Source organism: Palaemon carinicauda, chromosome 39 (assembly GCF_036898095.1).
Source record: "Palaemon carinicauda isolate YSFRI2023 chromosome 39, ASM3689809v2, whole genome shotgun sequence".
Taxonomy (NCBI): domain Eukaryota; kingdom Metazoa; phylum Arthropoda; class Malacostraca; order Decapoda; family Palaemonidae; genus Palaemon; species Palaemon carinicauda.
In genome coordinates, this window is record NC_090763.1 from 17574439 (window position 1) to 17596770 (window position 22332).

The window sequence follows — 22332 nt, forward strand, 5'->3', positions numbered from 1 at the left end:
ACCTAGTTTTAGAGTAAAAGCAAGCTTAAGTCTTGATGTCACAATGAGTACATATCCCCAGTCCTATCATAGTGTCTTTCTCTCCAGCTTCTCTATCTCTACAGCTGTGAAGATTTTTCAAAATACACATCCACAAAAGACTGTAATTTTTAGTGAGGTTGTAAATTCCCTAGAAGCCCTTAATAATTATTGTCCTAAACACCTTGGGTCCAGTAGTTCAATTAATCCTTTCATTACATAGAGGTGTCATAAATATTGGATTATGCTGAAGCCTTAATCATGTATATTTTAAAGGAAAAAGGAAAGGTTAATTTAAATACAGTATGAAGTCAGCAACAAGTATTAATTGAAACTTAATAAATACTGACATCACCAATGTTTATTAAAATAGGTAAATGGTTTGCTTTTTGTGGTGATGAACTATATAAGAAGTTAAGGTAGAATGAGAGATCTGTTCATCAGTTACTTAATGGTCCATTTACTAGCATGCCACCAATGAAGTACAACATCAGAGAAGTAAAACATTTTGTGTTTGTGCAGAAATTTCTTAGTGACAGTTTGCCATAAATACGAGACACATCTTATTAAGAAACTATTTAAAAGATTTCAACATTCTCAATACAGTATATCCTACAATAAAGTTTCCACAATTCATTAGATAGAATCTAGTTAATCTTATTCCTTGTTTGAGAATACTGTCATCCCTATGAGAGATAAGAATTTAAGATAAGTTATCTGGTTAAACTTTTTATAACTTAGCTAAAATTTATAATCATCCTAATGTTTTCAAGGTTATGAAAATGTACATTTTTTTTTGTTGCATCCATAAAATTAGGATACATTTACAGTTACTGAAGATATTGAATACTGTACGTACAGTAATCCCCCCTTTACGTCGATTTAACATACTGTACGTAAGTTCCGACTTTACTTTGCCCATCCTTAAATATTAAATACAAAAATAAAATCAAACTAAGTGGTTTTATCCCACCGTACGTCAGTCCCTAAGACATGAAATAACAGTTTAAGATTATACTGTACTTTATATGTAAGCTTATCAGCATAACATAAGTATCAACTTGCTGTAAATCAAGTTTCTTAAAATCAATTAACGACGTAGATCAGGGTATTACTTACTGTATTCCAAAAAAATTTTATGTAATACTGAATGCATTACTTTACTCCAAAATATTTTTTTTTTTTTATCAAACACTGAGGTTTTAACTTTGAGGTATAGAAATTATTGAGAAATGCATATGTGGTTAATTTTATCTACAGTAAAACCTCCTCATCTGCAGTCATTATGTACCAAGATCCCATCTGTTTGCAGAATTCTGCAGATGATAGGCGATATAAATTCTAAGCATTTTTTTTCAACTTGTAAAATATTCACTTAATGAAATGCAGTTGTTCTTTAAATGTAAAATACACTACAGAAGTGGATATATTGTATTGAAGTAATAGTATAGTACAGTACACTGAAATTTTATACTGGTAATTACTCCAGTGAATCTTCCCTGAGAATCATGTGCTATTGATTCTTTCAAAGAAAGTAGCTCGTCCATGATAAAAAGTAATTTATTTTTACCAAACAAAGCGTTGTCATCTTAATTCATAATTCTTTCTCAGACGAATGGTAGCAGCTATGGTAAGTACAGTAGTCTCTTTTTCCATGGACACACACAGTATCAGTTCTGTGGAGGTTCAAGAAAAGTTTGAGCATTTTACTATGGACCAGCCTGGTGACATTCACAAAAGTTTATTACTTAATTTTCAGTTCACTAAGATTCATCAAAATACCTCAGGTTCATGATTTGGTTAAAGATCTATAACAGTTTATGCAAAAATCTTTCAATGTAAGATTGGGTTCCCAAGTATATCCACAAGGAAGGAACCCAGTTTCAAAGTAATATAATTTAAGAATACCTGAATTAATTATATTTCAACAACACTCGAGAGCCCCTTCTCCAACACCAGAAAGATCTATTGAAGTTGTTAGTTAATGTTAGGAAAAGAATTGTTTTTTTTTTTTTTTTATCATGGACAAGCTATTTTCATATAACACATGATTTAAGGCACTGCGATTAACAATTTTAATACTAAAATCAATATTATTGATTCTCTCTATCCACTAAACTACCGAGTATAAAATTTACAGGTACTGTACATTGCTGTAGTAACCTGTATAATGATAAGAGTAAAACAGTAATGAAAAAAAAAAAACCCACAATAACTTCATTGCCAATACCTGTTATTTGGAACTCATGTCATATACAGTATTCCCATGCTATAAAGATATTATCTGTAAGAGTGATTAACAGCCAAACATAATATAGTACAGTTCTGTATATGAGGGCTGTATGTAATATTTAACAACATAAAATGCATGATAAAAATTAGAGTAATATGTGATCAGTGATAAGAAATCTCTCATATACTATAGTCCATTTCTTTTAGCGAGGAAGATTTGCACCGACTCGCAACAGTGCCCTTTTAGCTCGGAAAAGTTTCCTGATTGCTGATTGGTTAGAATTATCTTGTCCAACCAATCAGCGATCTGGAAACTTTTCCGAGCTAAAAGGGCACCACTGCGAGTCGGTGCAAATATGTCTCGCTAAAAGAAATTGACTATAGTACTGTAAAGGTTTTTGGAATTAAATTCCTACTTTATCATAAGGTTAGATAATTTTCATTTTGATAAAGTATGATATTTCAGGTTGAAAAATAATGAAGTTAAAATTTGTTAAAATTTCTGAAATTATAATTTTCTTATTTGTTAAGGAAAAAATTAATTTTTTGATTGAAGAAAGCTCTTTAATGGTATCATAACCAGGTAAAATTAAATAGATTTATCTCTACTTATACCAGACTGGGAGGAACATAGAGAGGAGACGTCCCCTTTTTTGTTTCATTTGTTTGATGTCGGCTACCCCCCAAAATTGGGGGAAGTGCCTTGGTGTATGTATGTATGTATATTAATTCACCATGGGAAGTAAACATCACAGCCAAGAAATCAAATTTCTTGTTACCGCCACTTAGCTTCTTGAAGTTATTGACTCAATATTAACATCAACTTTTTTTTCCTGGTGATGCGGCTCTGACTGCTGGTTTTCATTGGACACTGAACATTTTTTATAAATAGAGCTAAACATTTTATAGGTTTTTTTGAAAGTGCCAATTTTTTTTAGCAAATAAGAAAGTGGTTGAAATTTATTTCTATAACAAGCTACCAAACCCCATTTGTACTCCATATACTGGTCTTTAAGGACCATGCATTTTCAGTGAAGTGTGGAAGGTGTTGAGTAAAAGATTGGGAAAGAAATATATATAAACTTTTTTGCCGTGAATTTTATGCAAAATCTGCATTAAATAAAATTATAGTAATGCTAATAGAATATGATGCAAAATAATGAAAAGAGAATAAGGATGATAAGGAATAAGGATGACAAAAAATCAAGAAAGGGAATAAGGAAAATGAAAGTACAAGGAATTAATAAGTAACAACAGAAGTTAAAATGAAATAGAAGAGAGAGAATTGGAAAAATGTCCACCCTCAGTCCCTTTACTTGAAATATGACTTGACAGCAGTCTACTTTACTTAGTGCTTCCAGTTTAGTGGCTGTAGTTAAAGGAAGTTTTCATTGCAATTTTTTTATAATGGTATCAAGAGTTCAACAGCACTTGGGAAATTGGCAGATAAGAGAGTTTTACTCATGCACTATGTTTGGAGTTGTTTTCAGGAGGAAAAAAAATGCATAATGACTAGTAATTGATCATGGCATACAAGTTAGAATGTTAGTTGTATTCAAATATATTACTTCTCATTTTAATCACCCAAGTACACTATAAGCATGTGTGCAGTAAAATAAAATATTCCAATAAAAATTATTGAAGAGTAGATTTTAAAATTTTTGGTATATAATCTAAAGTTCTTATAACTTTTATATTAGATTTAGATATGTTCTGGTAGCTGAAATATTTCTAATACCACATCTCCAGTTCACATTTCTGTTGTAGAAATTACCTACAATGTTATATGCTAACTGTATATTTCATCCAGTAATCAATTTTACATTTTATATCTAAGGATGTTAAGCAGTGGTGTGCACTTCACAGTATTTTACTTTTTCCATTTTTTTTTTAGACAAGGAAAGTGGCTTATGAAGATGGAGTTGGTGCTAATTTTGTAGCTAGATGACAATGAAGTAAATATGTGAAAATCAATCATGTAAATATTTATAGAGTATTTTGTAGTTAATGATGATGTAATAAGTGCAGTAATACGAGAATGTGGAAAATGAACTTTTTTATCTGGACATTGGAAAGATGAAAGGCTCATTTGCTCAGATAAAGGAAGAATGGAAGAGTTTTTAGATTTGACAAGCCCTTTTGGAACAGATTGTTCTTGGTATAGAGGGACGGTTGCGTGATACAGATAGTGGCAGCTCATGAATCCACTTTTGCCTCAGTAATACTGTATTGGTGTTTTTCCTTGATGCTATTGTTCATGGCAGTGCAATATAAAAATATAATTCTTGGTAGTGCTCAGAAATAAAAAAAATATGTTTGTTTCCCGAGAATTTATTGAAAACTTTGCTGTGGAATATTTGAGGCCTCTAACTTTTTGCTTAAATTTAAAATAAAGAATAAGGACTATGCAGGAAAGTGTTTTCTGTGAGAAACGACAGTAATGCATTTGTTAGAGATGCCAAGTTATTACTTTTTTCTTAATATTCATCATGCTAGTTTTAGCTTTGCCTCAGGGACTTGCATGTGGGGTTTTCATGCTATTGGCAAACTTTGAAATATGTTTCCCTAATGTTATGTACTGAAGCATTGTCATTGGTGCTTAGATTACAGTTCTTTACCTAGGACTTTCAAGTATTCACAATTCATTATTTTGACAAAACTTATTTTTATGGTTTTCAAAAAGTTGAAAATTACTTAATATGTATTCAAAATTTCCAGGTGCTATTGATTCCAGTTTTAAGTGCTTCCATCATATTATGAGGTTATTCTAACATATAAAGGGATTTTGATGAAGGAAAGACTTATTTTTTCAGTGGATTTGCTTTGTGGACCCAATGACTCCTGTTAAGGCTAGAAGAGGGAATCCAATATGACATAATATAGCAAAGAAACATTATCTTCCTTGTTCGAGGGCTAAAGTATCGATACACAAAACATGGAATCAGATTGTATAAAGGAAACCCACAGGTTCAGGCTCTATTGAATCTGTCACAGACCCTCCAATCTGCTAATTGATGACATGTCATCCACTGAGGCAATATTAACACTTGAGACGATGCTTACCAGCCTTTTTTTTTTCATGCCTGGCAACCATCTTTTCACTCCAGTAGTAGTTCTCAGTTACATCCCACTTCTCTTTATGAGTCAAGGGAGGTGGAAAGTTTCCTAAGATCTTCAAAGCACTTAAAATGTAACTTGGAGAAAATAGATAGGTTTAGAGGATCATCGGTTCCAGTCTTGGTTCAAGGCTTCTCTTGCAACTGCTTGGGAATCCACAGACAGAGCTACATACGGTGGAACCTTATGGTTTTTTTCTGTCGCAAATAAGTCCACTTGGAGTTCCCGGGTAATTTTAAGGATATCTTGTAAAGAACTGATAAAAGATTCATTCTGTGTTAAAGGCCGTATGCAAGAACAAGGCATCTACTAAAACATTGAGAGACTTGATAGGTGGATGGGGTTGAGCAACAAATATCTCTCCCAAAGAAGTTTTTGAATAAGATCCCCTTTTCCCGAGACATCAGCCTGGTGTCTGGTTGTCGATAAAAATCTTGAGTGGGAGTTCCATCTTAGACAGAGCTCCAATGTCAGGAATATTGTTATCAGTTCCAGCACATTTATGTGAAATGATGTAAACTGAGGTGGCTTTCCTGAATACATGGGCCTCCTCTGTATGACCTCCCCAACCCGCCTTGGATGGACCTGTCGAAAGAATCATGGATATCGGGGAAGGGACCAATGGGACAGACTTGTAGAGAGCCTTTGATGAGGACCATCGGTCTCTAAGTCCTTCCAAGCCCCCTCTTCGACACCAAATTGAGGCCTTTCAACCTGATCTTCAGAACTGGGTTGACAATTGAAGCTAACTGGAGAAGTCTTAACATCTTTTCCAGTTGCTGTCTGGAGGAAAAGTATTGAATAAAATATGAATCATGTGTAAAATTCTATTTTAAGATACTTTGGAATTCATAGGACATATTTTGATATGTTCCTGAAAAGGCCTAACCATTTTAAAATCCTGTTTTGAACTCTTCTTGATTTTGTGAAGTGCATCAGAAATCCTAGAACCTAGATCCTGAAGAAGTTGCAGGACCTGGTTTGTGTACATGAGGAATAATTCTCTCATCTCTACCCTATAAGCCAGTCTTGTGAACAGGAAATGACCTAAAAACTCTGTAAGTGCAGCAGTTTCATCACTGAATTTGCTAGTGTTGTGAACACCCTTGGAGTCCTGTTGAAGCTGTAAGTAAGGCTGAAAGTGGAAAGCGATAGGGAAATGACAGTATGTGTTTTTAAGATCTATAGTACAGGTACAATCCACTTGTAGTAATGGTGGACATGTGCAGTGGTAGTTATCTTGAATGCTTTGCATCTGAGGTGTCTTTTTGAGATGAGATACATTGAGGATTACTCTTCTCTTGGACAAGACCTCCATCAGGACTGAACAGTCTGCCCTGGAATTTTAGAAATCTGCCTTTTTCTTTGGTGCTCTTTTCTTGCAGCTTGCTGACAAGAGAGTCCCAGGGTTTTGTGTTGAAAGAATTTTGGTCAGGGAGGGGATTTGATATTCACGACCAACCCAGACCTTTTGAGACTATAATCTGTCCCCTGTGTACTAACAAGAAAAAGTCCATCGCTCTTTAAAATAATGGGTTACAAATGATGAAGGTGACCCCAGACCTAAAGACATTGCGAGTTCCTTTGCTTTTGCAAAATTTAAAAGAACCCTGACCCCGTTTGTTTGCTTTCTATCCCTGTTTCTTTGGAAAATTCCCAAAGTACTCATGGCTTGGGCCTTTACCTGTGCCTTTCATCATCTTGAAGGAATTGTAAGCAGACTGGAAATGCCTGGGTTGAGCCTGTGATGCAGGTGATTTTGCAGGCTGCCTCCAATACTGTTGCTGATCTATGTTATAAGGCTAACCCTTATAATTGAAGGCTTCTTTTTCAGTGGGAGCCAAAAGTCTTATCTCCACTAAATATCTGACTTGGCTACATCCACTAAAGATTAAAATAAGAACTGATTAGAGGATTACTATATAGAAACAACTCCTCTTCAACCTTTTCCAAACTGCAAACTGCCAATGCATGAACTTGTTTCAAATTTGCCTTGGCAAAGTTCTGGAATGCCTCATATGTAGGTTTCCATAGTAACTTTGCCATAGATAAATTGGCAGTTTGGAACCAACAGCAGCTCCAACTAAAGAGTTTGTCAAAATAGAGTCTGCCAAGCATTAAACTACATTGTCATAATTACCTCTATAATTAAATATATATATTATCATCAGCCATTACTAATCCAGAGATGTCCTACTCGCGTTTCTTTATGGTTTTTCTATGCTAATTTATGGACTCAAGTTTTCTTATTTCATCAATATATTGTCTTCTCTTCCTTTCCCTGCTTCTTCTGCAATCTCTAGGACCTATACTGTTATTCTTAATGTTCATCTATTATCTGCCATTCTCATTATATGGTCCTACCCATGTCCATTTCTTTTCCTTACATGTTGTTAGAATATTCTTTACTTCAGTTTTCTCTTTTTCTGTCGCTTGGTGTTATTCCCATCATTATTTCCATAGCTTTTTTAGTTGTAACTAGATTATGTTCTAAGGGTTTAGTAAGGCTCCAAGTTTCTGATGCATAAGTTAATACTGGTAGGACCATCTGATTAAATAATTTTCTTTTTTAGAGAAAGTGGACTTTTACTGTACTTTTCATAATCTCATTTTGTTTACCAAAGTTTCCCATCCAATACTTATCCTTCTTTTAATTTCAGTCTCATGTCCAGGGGAAACACTTACTGTCTGTCATAAGTACATATATTCATTAACAATCTCTAAGGTCCGTCCATAATCCTTATTTGTTGTCAGGATTTTTATTGGACATTATCTTAGTTTTACTCATATTCATTTTCAGTCCTACATTTCTGCTTTCTCTATTCTATCATCTTTTGCAACTCCTACCATGATTCACTTAACAGAACTAATCTTATATCATCTTTTGCAATTCCTCCCATGATTCAATAAACAGAACTATTTAATCTGAAGATCTTAAATTATTAAAGTATTAAGTTATGCAAGGAGCAAACAACTGGGTAAGCATTGTCTCTAGTGTTATTACTGGTTCTTGATGGGTGACCTGTCATCGATTAGCAAAGCAATTTAGCATTGGAGATACCGTGACAGGTTCAATAGAGCCTGAACCTGTGGGTTTCCCTTATACACACTTGAGTTTGTGCTTTGCACATTAATAAACAGACACTCAGGCAGGGAAAACAATATATTTTAGGTATGTTATATAATTTTGGATTCCCTGTTCTACACTTAACCGAAAATTTCTTTGGAAAAACATAGCAGCCTAACCCTTCGGAGAATAAATAAATAAAAAAAAAATCCACCTCGGTCCTTCCTTTCTTTGTCAGTATCTATTATGGACTAGGAGACAGAGGTGCTCATATTTCCATACTGTTCCTATTAACTATTTGTCATACTTAGTTCACTGCCATGTTTGATGTTCTTTTTATATTCATTCCATTGAAATGGTGTCTCAAGTGTAATTAGTAAGTTGAAAATTATATTGAGTATTTTGATAATGTAACTATTGTATTGTTAAAACATTTTTAAGTGCACATGAAGGTGCAAGCTATTTTTTCCTTTTTTATGTTTACCTGTATTTGTTATATTGCTGATGACTTTTCCATCATTTATCACATGTTCTTTAATGCAGTTAAGTGCTATAATTGTTATTTTGCTTTGCATATAAATATAAAGTTATCATTTCCTATGTACAGTAGAATTGTTTTTTCAGATGTCTTTTTTAATACTTATGCATTGTACCTTCTGCTATCATGACAAAATAAAACTGTTGGGCAGCTAAATTGCTTCTGTGGCAGCTTTCATGAGGCAAAACATTTTTTCACTTGATTCAACTTAAACATCTCTTAGAATAGCTAAATGAGTGTTTTAAGTTCAAGAACTGCTTAAGTTCAATGAAAATGCATAAGACAGAAAATTCCCCTCCTGCACATGGCCTGTGATACTTCCAGATTAATTTTTTTGTTTGCTCTGGCTACATTGTTATGAAAGGCCTCTTACCATTGATGATTACATACCATTTTTATTTCATGCTTTAACAAATACTGTACTGTGCATCCCTGCAATTTACTAGCATTTACACATGTTATTTAACTTCTGTTTTATGCATATTCACAATATTTGCCTTCATCTTCATTCGTTCCGACACAAATATAATCCCTCATTCTTTACTAGGAGTAGATTCAGTGCAACGTGGTGTTCTTAGCCATAAAAAACTTCAAGTGAAGTGGCAGCCATCCCCCGGCAAGTGGGAGGATAGTGGGAGAAACTCCCGCTTCACCCGCACACTCACTTGCTCAACCACTTTTGATTTGCTAGGGTAGAGAGCAAACGTGCTACGTTGCCTCTCCGTTCTCTATTCAACTGGCTGTAACCGACTTCGTTCTCTGTGTCTTTGCAGGTGTGACTGTGCTGTTCCTGAGGAAGCAGTATGCAGGTCTGCCCTGGTACGGATGGCTGCCCTTGTGGCATGTTCCATTTCCCCTTGGAGATGGATCCTCACCAGCTTCGCCCTTTGTACAGAGTACACTCCTGCTTGGAGGCATCTCCTTATGGCAAGTGTCGGCAGTTGCCATCCTCCCAGTGGGAGCAATTCCGAGGCGGAAGAAGTCTAAGAGGGACTTTGCCCACGAGCTCTGCCTCAAAGGCCAAGGAGCCCAAACTCTCTCATTCATCTGCAGGAATCTCCCTCTTGCCTTTGTCCAGTCAGCCTCCTCCTGAGTACAATTGAACAAGAGGGATGTGTCGTTGACCCAGGACAACTCTTTGGCTCGGAGGACCGATTATTTCCCCCTGGTGAAGAAGTGGCACCCTCCTCTTGGGGTAAATCCTCCATTAATGTTCTTAGTGAGGTTTGGCCTTGTCCCCCCACAAAAGACATGCTTTTAGAGGTGTTGAAGCGTGGCACACAACAGGATCCTCCATCTACTCCTGCAGAGGTTGGACTTGGCCCATCCTCTTCCCATCCCGAGCAAAGAGACTCCCCTTTCCTTAGGCCCGGTGTCTCCTCTTCCTCCTCCACCGGAGATTCAGTAGGTTGTCCCCTTGCGGGATATCAATCTCACTCGCCTGATTCCCCACCCCTGGGGTTAATCCACCCACTCAGAAACAGATTTCCCCCCCTTGTGCTTGCTTGGCCTGCAGGGATTCTGAGTCTTGGCAAACACACTCGTGTTCATGAGAGGTTTTCTTTGCTCAAGTTTAAGACTCAAACACTAGTGTTCTTTGAGTGGTTTTCTTTGCTCAAGAGAACTTCTCCTTGGGCAGTTCATAAGTGTGCTTGTGATTACTTGACAGCGAGCTCCAGCTTTTGGAACAAGCAGGGAAGAGCCCTCGCCCTCCCCATTGGCCCAATGAGCCTCACTCTACCATGATGGTATATAAGATCTCGCCAAAATGCCCTAGTCTACCTTCAGCAGGATGCATTCAGAAGGCGTCCACACTTGCAGGGAACACTCTAGATGAGTCAGTGGAGGCTACCCCCCTTCTCCCCAGTCCAGGCCTCGTCCATGCCCTTAATCTTTTGAGAACGTTTTTGATATCTATCTTCGCCCCTCTTGCACGTGGCACAAGTGACGAACCTTGCCTGAGAATAGCAAGCTACTGCAAACATAAGGTCACAGCTTGCTCCCAAATTTTAACCACCTCTCGCATTTACCAAACTCCAGGGCACACGCCCACCCCTCCAACCCTTTACTCCTTAACCCTGGATAGGTACGGTGGGTCGTTTGCGACCCCGAGCGTCAAAAAAAAACAGGTTTTTCTCACGTGACTCACCCCTGTGACTGAATTTGTGGGTGATCGACCTGCAGGAGGTGTCTCCCCTACACGCTCTAGTAGTGTCCAGATGTGCATTGCTGTAGCTGTACTCCTTCCCCGATTTCTGAGACGCGTCGGGGTCGTTCGCGTCCGAGTTTACCCTTCTGAGGTAGTTTGCATAATTATCAAAGTTATTACGTATTATGAAATTGTCGTAGAATGGTGCAACTTGTATAGGTTATCAGTTGTGGAAAGTCTTGGTGGATTGTTTGGCTACCATGTGCATGTTTTTTTTTTTAGTTAAAATGTCGTTCATCACCACGAGGACCATTTTACCGCGAGTGCCCCTTTTTCATTTTTTTTCATTTTTTTGCCAAGTCATTTTTCCGTAAGATATTGCCAAATAGTGTCGTAAAACTTTTGCTTGTTTAGTGTTGGAAAGTGTGTCTAGATGATCTGGCTACCCATGCATGACTTTGTTTTTGTCAGATACGACGTAGTTATTGGTATATTGGGTATTTAACTGCGGTTACCAATTTCTGTTTTTTTTCAATATTTGTAAAAATTACTACGTAGTAAGGAATTGCCGTATATTATTCATTTTTTTTTCATGTTTATGTGTTAGAAAGTGTGCCTTGATGGTTGGGCTAACACGTGCATGTCTTTTTTTTTATCTGAGATGTCGTATATTAGAATGTCGGGCATTTTACCGCGAGTGTCCCTTTTTAATTTTTTTTAATTTTTTTGCCAAGTCATTTTTCCGTAAGATATTGCGAAATAGTGTCGTAAAACTTTTGCTTTTTTAATGTTGGAAAGTGTGTCTAGATGATCTGGCTACCCATGCGTGATTTTGTTTTTGTCAGATACGACGTAGTTATTGGTATATTGGGTATTTAACTGCGGTTGCCAATTTCTGTTTTTTTTTCAATATTTGTAAAAATTTACTACGTAGTAAGGAATTGCCGTATATTATTGATTTTTTTTTCATGTTTATGTGTTAGAAAGTGTGCCTTGATGGTTGGGCTAACACGTGCATGTCTTTTTTTTTATCTGAGATGCCGTATATTAGAATGTTGGGCATTTTTCCGCGAGTGCCCCTTTTTATTTGTTATGCATTTTTTTGCTTAGTCATGTTACCGTAAGGAATTGGCAAGTAGTGTCGCAAAACTTATATTTTTATAGTGTTGGAAAGTGTTTCTAGATGATCTGGCTACCCATGCCTATTTTTTTTTAGCCAGATATGGCGTATATATAAGTATGTGTTCGATTTTCCTGTGATTGCCATTTTTTCGTTTTTTCCCATTTCTTTCAAAATTACTACGTACTAAGGAACTATCACAGAGTAATATTTCATTTATATGTTTATTTGTCGGAAAATATGCCTTGATGGTTTGCCTAGCACGTGGCTGATATTTTTTTTTTCTGAAATGCCGTATATTAGAATGGCCATTTTTCCACGAGTTCCCCTTTTTATTTGTTTTGCATTTTTTTGCTTAGTCATGTTACCGTAAGGAATTGGCAAGTAGTGTCGCAAAACTTATATTTTTATAGTGTTGGAAAGTGTTTCTAGATGATCTGGCTACCCATGCCTATCTTTTTTTTAGCCAGATATGGCGTATATATAGGTATGTGTTCGATTTTCCGGTGATTGCCATTTTTTTGTTTTTTCCCAATTCTTTCAAAATTACTACGTACTAAGGAACTATCACAGAGTAATGATTCCTCTAGATGTTTATTTGTCGGAAAATTTTGTTTACTTTTTTTTTGATTGAATATCATCAAATTTTTTTAGCTAAAATATTGTTTTACATTTTTTTTTTTCGATTTTATTTCCCTTCAAAAAAAATTTTTTGGGTCAGAATTTTAATTTTATAGTCGTAAAATAATCGACAATTATCCAGCAACCCACCATACAATTTTTATGCATATCCAATAATAATTAGATTAGTAAATAACACCGAAATTGACATACCCTTCCTACATTTCAAGTGGCAGATTAGGGAGTCTGAGTCAGTGTGGTTGGCGGCCATTTTGTGGACATATCCGAAGCGTAAGCTGCCCTATCTATATATATTCTTGTTCCCTATAGAATTTGTGATATTTTGGTATATTTTTACCTGCATAAATATCATATTATATATTAAATATATGTATTTTTTTACGAAATTTCCAAGTACTCAAAAAATTACCTTTAGATATGGCCCCTGATATAAATGTAATTTACAAAATAATGAAGATTTTTTTACATATTTCTATTTTAGGATAACATATGTTTATTCCCTAAAAAAATTAGCCACTTCCTATTTCATTTGGGTACCCAAAAAAATTCATGAAATTTGGACAATTTTTTTTGGCCAAAAAAAGTTACCCTTTTTTTCTCATTTCAGATCTTCACCTCCATGGGTCTGACTTCATCCAAAATACATCAAGATGTGTCCTAAACATTCAAGAATCAATTCCTAAAAGGATTTGTGTATATATGTATAAACTTTTTTTTTTATGAATTTTTATGTCAGGTCTTTTTTTTTTTCTACTTAATTTTTTAAAATATTTATAATAAATAGTTTTTCTGCAGATGAGTAGTATTTATCTTTACAGTTGTTTTAAGCATTCATTGAAGTTTTTTTTGGCAAAAGAAAAAAGGAGGTTACTGCAAAAACTGATTTTTCAAGAATTTTTTTTGGCGTCGGGGTCGTTCGCGTCCGAGTATACCCTTAAAGGGGTGTCCGAGGACCGTACCTATCCAGGGTTAATATCCTGATGCAGAGTGGATACATGACATTGTCAAGGCCACTTTGGCCTCCAGACCTGTCCTGGGCAAGGCTTCTTTGTCGGTTCAATCCGATGAACCAGTTGCTATTATTTTGACAACAAAGGTTTCTCTAGGGAACCCAAGCACCCCCTTCAGCCCTGGGTGTCATAGCAGGATCGCATCTTTTCATGCCCCCCACTGCCTCTCCGGTGCGTTTCTCAGTCTCAGGCTCCGGCTGTCCTGCAAAGACGTACTGCGTATATGTTTAGGTATCGGGGATATCTGGAGACGAGGGTTTGCTAGATCCCACCTTTAGGATCTGGACACCTTATGGAAATAACTGGACCTGGACTAAAGGTACATCAGTCAAAGACAACAAAAACCTGGGCAGGTCATGCCTTCTCCTGGAGATACCCTACATCCTAGAACCAGTAAGGGATCCAGTCATGTAGACTCTCCCCTATCAAGGCAGATGATTTGTCCTCTCTGATCCCTCCTGAGACTTGACTTAACCTCCTGGGAGTGCTCTTCCCACTCTTGGTCCCGAAAACCTTCTCAGCCACAGGAAACTCCGGCTCCTCCTTCACAGGAAAGTTGTGGGGTAGGAAGGACACGTCTTTCCTGCCCAAGAACTAGGCCTCTAAGTAGTTAACCCTGTTCTTCAGTGGAGGATTCCAAGAGAAGCTAGTTCCAGCATTTGTTCCCCTACTGCACCTCATGATAATATCTGTGGCTCATCCCTGGCCCAGTCAGGTATGAGCCAGGGGGTGGAGATTTTAATAGACGACGACTTGGATTGTGTCCAACCAGCACTGGCCAGCCCTAAGCCTCCTACCACAGAGCTCAAGAAGTCTGACACCATTTACCTTCAGATCTTGACCTGTATTCACAAGGTCAACCGCATTGATGAACCAACCTACTCCACTCCAGAGGGTGGGAACACTACCCTAGACCTATTCTGTAATGCTCCCAGATTTAAGAGACCAAGATTAAACCTTTCTTGTTCCAGACTAGCAGGCAGGGTTCCTTAAAGAAAGTAAACTCGCAGATCTCTGCGAGGAAAAACTCCCTCAGGGCAAACAGCTCCTCGAGAATATTTCCTCCTCCTTTCGTGAGGCAAAGGAAGTACTATGATATTTTGAACGATGGCCTTTGCCCAGGGTGCATCTGCAAACAAGTTGGCCTCTCAGCCAGTCATTTTTGCTACTGGTGACTCCTTAGTAATGGAGAGATTTGTGGAGGCAACCCTTCATGCCTTTTCTTGGGTGGGCCACTGGTCTGGTACAGTTGACTACCTGGCAGACAACGAAGATTGATTGATTTGATCTCTCTGACCTGGACAAGAAAATATTTAAGAGCCTCATGATGTCTGTAGTCAGGGCAGTTAAGTTCTTGGCTCACAATGCTACCAATCAGCAGGTCAACTGAGTCTAAAAGAGATTCGTATGTCTCAAAGTTCCTAAGGCACGTATCGAAGAGGGAACTTTGTAATTCTTGTCACCTCTCCTTACCTGTTCCCAGTGGATAAGGTCAAAGCAGTGGCGGAGTAATGGAGGAAGGCAAACCTGGACTCTGATCCTTAGGGCCTTTTCATGTCGCCCCTCCTCTTCGGCACGACTATGCCAAAAGCTCGGGCTATGCAAAGGCAGGCACATAAGACCTTCCCCGACTCTTTTTGGTAAAACGCTACCAAGGAGCCTTCTCAACCCATCCAAACCTTTCAAGAGAAAGGCCAGCAAGGAAGGGAAGGTAAATCATCTAGATATGGACAAAGCTTTGCAATGGCGGAGCCATTCCCCCATGACTCCAACATTGTAGGGAATGTCTGCAACTCAGGTGGCAACATTGGGGATGTCTGCAACTCGGGTGGAAACATTGGGAGAGTCACAGGGTCGAATCTTGGACAATACGTGTCCTTTAGGCAGGATACATCATCCCTCTCATTAGCTCTTCCCCTCTTGATTCACCACCCATCAAGTCGTTTGTCCCTTGACAGAGAGCAGCGAAGGACATCGTCCTTCAGGCAGAAGTCCTAACTATGTTAGAGAAGGGTGCTCTCCAGAAAGTCATGGAATGGTCCCCAGGCTTCTTCAGTCAATTCTTTCTTGTAGGGAAGCATCTGGAGGCTGGGGACCAGTCCTAGGCAATCAGACCAGGGGATGGGGGACCTGACAGATGCGTACTTCCAAGTCCCTGCCTGGCATTCTACTGGACTGTGGTTCAAGTCCTGCTCAAGCTCGACAGTTTTTTTTTCTTTTATAGTGTTGGCAACCTCACCATCCTTGTGAGTCATTGCCTGGTTCTCCCTGGTCCTAGCTTTGGTGGAGAAGGGGCTTGGGTGCTGATTATATGCATATATGGTCAGTATCTAGGGCATTATCTTGCTAGCTAGGACAATGTCACTGTCCCTTGCCTTTGGCTATTATGAGCGGCTTTTAAACCTTAAATGGGCAGGTTACAAAGAACACCATCTTATCTTGGATCAGAAAGGTCATCGACCATCCCTTCATCATCAAGGAAAGCGACCAGAGTTCACGATGTCAGGGGCATCAGCTCATCCCTGGCATTTAAAAGAAACTTCTCTTTGTCGCAGTTACTCTATTGTAAGCATGAGTATGAAAATGCTTGACACCTCTCACCATCCATTACTTAAAAGATGTGAAACACAGCTCCTTTAACACGTTTACCATAGGCCCTGTGGTAGTGCAGCACAGCAAGTGGTCTAGCTTCCTTGGCTCTTACATGACAATTAGAAGTCGTTTGAGGGCAGAGGTTACGATTTCAATTTGGGGTGAATATATAGGAATGATTGGTCTTAACTAAATCTTCCCCTCCCTTGGAGCACAGCATACAAGAATTTTGCAAGCTGGCTTCCATCAACTGCAGGTAAGCCCAGTCTTTGCTAGTTGCCTGATTTACGTATAACGTTCTCAGGTATGCACTTTTGTCATATCCTCCACCTGATTTACGTATGATGTTTTCACGCATGCACTTTTTTCGTTCTCCATTGTCCTAGCGAGGGAAAGTTGGATACATGAGTTTCAGTGCACATAAATTAACCTTGCAAATCTCAAACTTTTTAATCATATAGTGGTTTTTCACTCACTGACCATTATTGCTCATGCCGTTAACCTCTGGTACTACCAAATCAACAGGTTCACAAGGTGTCAGGATTCATTTCCAACTATCTCTCCTTGGATGTGACAATCCCAGGTAAATTTTCAACCAGTAAAACAGGCTTCTACCCACATTTTGGTGAGTCCTACGTAAAGAACGAGGATTTGTATTCATGTTGGAACAAATGGCAAATTTCAAATTAATTTGTATTTTTCCTAACTACAGTATACAAACCTGAAGGTCTTTACACATACTAATCCCACTATCACCATCCTCCAGTTAGTCCTGCATGCAATCAAAAGTGGTTGAGCCAGCGAGTGTGCGGGCAGAGCGGGAGTCTTGCCTGCTATCCTCCTGCTTGCCGGGAGGTTGGCTGTCACCTTACTCAAAGATTTTTATGGCTAAGAACACTAGTTTGCTTGTAAAGAACTAAATATTTGTAAAGCTATGGAAATACATATTATTTCCAAATTTGTCATTTAGATAAGGTTTATAATTTAATATACTTCTTTAACTTGAGAAATTGAGTACACAACAGTACATACGTTATTCAGACCATTGGCAACGGGGGAAGTCTACATGCCCCACACATCTATGTAGCTTATACTTCCCTTGGACCATTTAACAAAGCATGATCTGAAAGTGAATAACAAGAAAATAGTATTACTGGGCAGTGGTGGTTGTGAGATAGTACAAATTAATGGTATTTTATTAACATAAAAGAATTAAAGATTTGTTTCTATACAAAGCATCCCAGTGCTTATATTTAATTTAAATAAAATAAATTTCATATGAAAATAATCAATTTTTTATATGTATACTTTAACTTGAGGTATTTTCTTGTACTGTATTTGTCTTTTTATCCTTAAGTGTTTTAACTTTTGTTTACATGGTTAACATGTAAAATGGATTGGTGGTGGAAATCTGGAGATTAAAATGTATATTAGTAGAAGTGTGGAAAGCCAAGGAAAATTTAGGTTTTAACCAAATATATAGGAAATACTTACATATAAAATTAGGGATGGAGTTTAATTTGTAAACATTATTAGCATAAACCATCTTGAGAAAGCTCATTTCCCATATCATATTACTTCCATGCAGTTTTATCTATTGCACTGGTTTGGTAGAGAAGAGTTTTTTATGGAAGATGTTCCTGGTCTTCCCTTGAAAGTTGGTAATTCCTGTATTAAATATAGAAAGCGTCATTGGATTCTTACTGTGGCTATTTGCCTTTGTGTATTTGGTCTACTCTGTTACTTCTTATTAAAAGTAAAATTGTCCTGTGTTTTGGATATATAAGAGAGATAAATAGAAGATTCAGTTTTAGAAGTGACAAATCTCAAGTGGTTTAGCATTTAAATGAGTTTATTTAAGGTACTGATATCTTAGCCTGGTGTAACAGGTATAATGATGGTTGTACTGGGACATTATTTGAAGACTGTAATACTGTACCATACATGGAAACTACTATTTATGGCAGAGCTGCATTTCATTTTTCATAATTGAAGACCAAGTGTAAGTTTCTAAAAAAGAAAGAAAAAAAAACCTGGTGAAATGTTAAAAGTAAAATAAAATTGAAAAATGGTCTGAGAAGTTGTGTTCTTAAATCAGAAAGAATTGGATTATGTTATTCTAATGTATATGCTAAGCTACTTACCAAACTGATGGTTATATTTTAAATGATCTTAATAGGTTTGTATCATTCAGATTACTTTTATATATTTTTGCTTAGATTTTAACATGTAAATTTTGTGTGTATTCTCTGAATATTATTGGCTTTTGGGTCAACCTTGCATGTATCTGAGAAGTTCTTCTTCATGAAAAATTTGTGTATGATGTGAATGCAATAATGGATTGAAGCAGGTTTTCTGTTACTCCTATAAGTGCAGTCATTTGGGGAGAAAGAATATGCTACATACTGTAAATTAGTATTTTTAAGCTCGGGTGAAACAATTTTGTAAATTTAGCTTTTGCAAACATTAACCTGTTAATTCTTTAGTAAAAAACAAAAAGCGGGAGGAAAACAAATTTACTTTTGATTGTATAACAAAGATGCTGGTATAGGTGCAATAATTTTGTGAAAGCTATGATAATCGTGAAATCTATGTCCATTTATATTATAAGTATTGTACAGTATTCTGTCCACGCTTATCGTAGTTAATGTATGTTAGTTTGTTGTAAAGAACAAATATTTTAAGTGGAAACAAAGAGCAAAAGTTTTATAAATGGTGACTGGATGATGCATCTTGTATTGTGCAATAACTACAAAATTATATTTGATTCAAACTGTTATTAGTTCAGGAATTGCAAAACTTATTAGTTCAAGAATTGCAAAACTTAAAATTTTCATAGTGAACTAGTATTTGCAAGGAATCTATTTAATTTTTCTTATATTTAAAAACTCTTAGTAAGTCATATCTAAATTTGTTATATGGCTTTTGCTAAATAGAGAATGTGAGATTAGCTATTCATAGTATTATTGAATTTAGCAAGAATTAGTAAAATGTTATAATTCGCATATCAACATTCATCATATTTGAATATTAGGGGAATGTGTGTACCTGCATATGTTAGCCAGCAGTTACATACATGCAATATTCCTTGCGGTTTCAAAATTTATGGAAATTGCACTGATCAATTTTTTTAAGATTTTTTATCTGTTTTATGTAGTGTACAGGTTATATTAGTCCAAAAATTTATAGCCAAATTTAACCCATTGTGCTCACCTTATTAGATGTTGATTATGAATATATTAGCATATTGTTTGATGTTATGTTTGATAAGTGAAACATTCAATAGGTCAAATATTTCAAATATAGCTTTGAAGTAGCCACTATTAACTAGTGATAGTATTAGTTTACTTTTTCCCAGATTCTAAGATATTTAATCCTAGAGTGGGTACTTTTGTGAATCTCTATTGACTGCTTTTGACTACATTTGAAATTTGCCAATTGAAAGAAGGAATTACCAATGTGTTGTTTATTATATTTGTATTGTATTGGTTATATCTTACATTTTGTGAAGAATCTTAGTTTAATGTTGTATGTAGGCAGCTGCTGTAGATGCAGCCTCAGGTTCTTTTCTTTACATTTGTTATCATACCATTTAATCAAGATGGTTACATATAGGATTCAGTTAAGCCAAGTTTGTCAGTACATGTACGGATTATATGTTGCTAAAGGAAGATAGCATCTTTTGCATCATTTTCTTTCTTAATATTCAAATTTACTATAAGCATGTACCTCTGTGTAATAATCGAAAGTATTTGCTTACCTGATGGATGTGTACAAAGCACATTTTGTACATACAGTAAGTACTGAAATATGTACTTCATTATTTTTTAAAAAGAATTGTGTAGTGAATCTCAGAAATTCACACAATACCTTAAATGTTTATACGTGAATGAGCTGTTCCATATGAATTATTAACCTTGAATAGCTATATTACTATGAAAGTGTTCCATTATAGTTGGAGGGAGAGTTGGTGTTTTCCCTCTCATATGAGACAAAACAGCATTTGAATACAAGTGAATTTTTGGTTTGTTGTAGATGTGTCAACTAATTAAAATTTTAATGTGATGTGCTATTTTTTATTTACCTTGAAGGTTTGAACAAAGTTCCTGAACTCATAAAAGTTTTTGTAATGGAATAAGTCTCTCTTCATAGTTTATATATGACAGATCTATTGTAATGTTACTGATATTAAGATATTTTATTATTATTATTATTATTTTTGGGCTCAGGCCATGTCGTCCTGATGGAAGGTTCCTTTAAGTAGCCTCCTAGGGTATATTTGACTACAGTGATATTCCCAGAGAATTTAACTTAAGGTCTCCAGAATTCTAACTCCTGGCGCGAATATCCTTAAAGTTTCCTTTTAGGATACCGCATAATATCAGGGGACGTATTCTTGACACGCCACATAGCAATCTGCACCCCGCATAGCGTTTATGCTTCGAGGGGGATAAGTGGCAAAATATAAGAGGAGCCGTTATAAAGTTCCCTTCCTCCGTTACTGTTTGAGTACTCAGATGGCGCCATAATCGCTGCCATCTTTATTCCTTTTTCTGTAGCAGTCTCGCTCGGTGGTTTTCCCAGTGCTCTCTCGTTTATTTGGATTTATTATGCAATCTCCAGCCTCTTCTGCCTCTGGAAAGTTGAGTATTTGATTCTTATGCTGTATAAATTTAGCTCTGGCCGTAAAGTAAAAAATTGAATCGAATTAAATTAATTTTTTGGCAGAGCTATTGCCTGGACCGGAGGCGTCTTCGGCGCTGTCGTTCGTAAAGCATGAGTTATTTAGTTAGCCAGAACGACTTAACCGGTATAATAGCTTAAATAAAAATAATTAGCTGTTTAGTCTTCATTGCTAGGAATTAATTATATTATGCCGATAGTATTCACATTAGTTTCGGCGAATTAGGTAGCCGATCTTGTTTATGTTAGGCTTCCTAGCCTAGGCATTATAGTTTACTCTCTTGCATGATATAATAAGTGTTCCTGGTGCTAATAAATTTAAATGAAGATAATAGGCAATTTATACATGTAAGATATATGGATTGCATATAAAATTTCCTCTTCTACGATAGTATACGAGAGAGCTTCGATGAGTTAGGTAGTCGATCTCACTGTCGCAAGGCTAGTAGCCTAGGGGCTTTAGTATACTTTCATACAATCTCCCCAGTTACCCTAATATATAGGGTAATCCCTCCTTCCCTCTGAGTGTAGCTTATGGCTACAATCCTAGTTGATCTTGCCTCGAATTGTCATTCATGCAAGACTAGGCTAGGATTTTCTGCCCCTTCACCTAGCTACTGATGGTGAGCTTTGGGTTTGAGTCCGAACCTGAAGAGTACTTGTCGTATGCCGGCAACTGGTCGACAGAGTGAATGTACTCCCCTGTCGGGTCTTGTTTGTTGGCATAGGAGGCTTTGCCTCCCTAGACTGCACTTGAAGGGGTCATGTGATTCTCCCTTCTCCCTGTGGTTTAGTCGACTAGTCCTGTGCTATAGAGATTATTCTGCTGCCTAGGATGGCGCCGGCACTGGAATTCTGTTTCTCTATGATTTAGGGTGGCGGCTAGATGATTGCCAGCCCCCTTACTGTATTGGCAGACCCTAGGCTGGGGAATGAATTCTCCGTCCGCCTAGGATGGCGCCGATACTGAAACAGAGCTTCCTCAAGGTGTGGTAGGACCGTCATGCTGCCGGCTCCTTTCACACCTTATACAGGACCCTTTCCCCTCCCCACTCTGTCCTTTAGTGATGGCCTAGCCATCACATCCCTTGGCCGTTGTCCTGCAATCTCGCCGCTTGCCGGCAAGTTGTAGGGCCAGCTTGGGCTTCTGCTTGTATGGCCTAG

General features: G+C 37.1%; 1 long non-coding RNA gene across 1 annotated transcript; it reads right to left on the minus strand.

Moving 5' to 3' along the window:
- Positions 1-1556: 1556 nt before the first annotated feature.
- LOC137631043 (uncharacterized) lies at positions 1557-19432 on the minus strand. Its single transcript, XR_011041842.1, has 3 exons — positions 17980-19432; positions 17518-17608; positions 1557-1694 (listed from the first exon to the last, which is right to left on the minus strand). It is a non-coding gene; the product is annotated as an uncharacterized lncRNA (long non-coding RNA).
- Positions 19433-22332: the final 2900 nt, after the last annotated feature.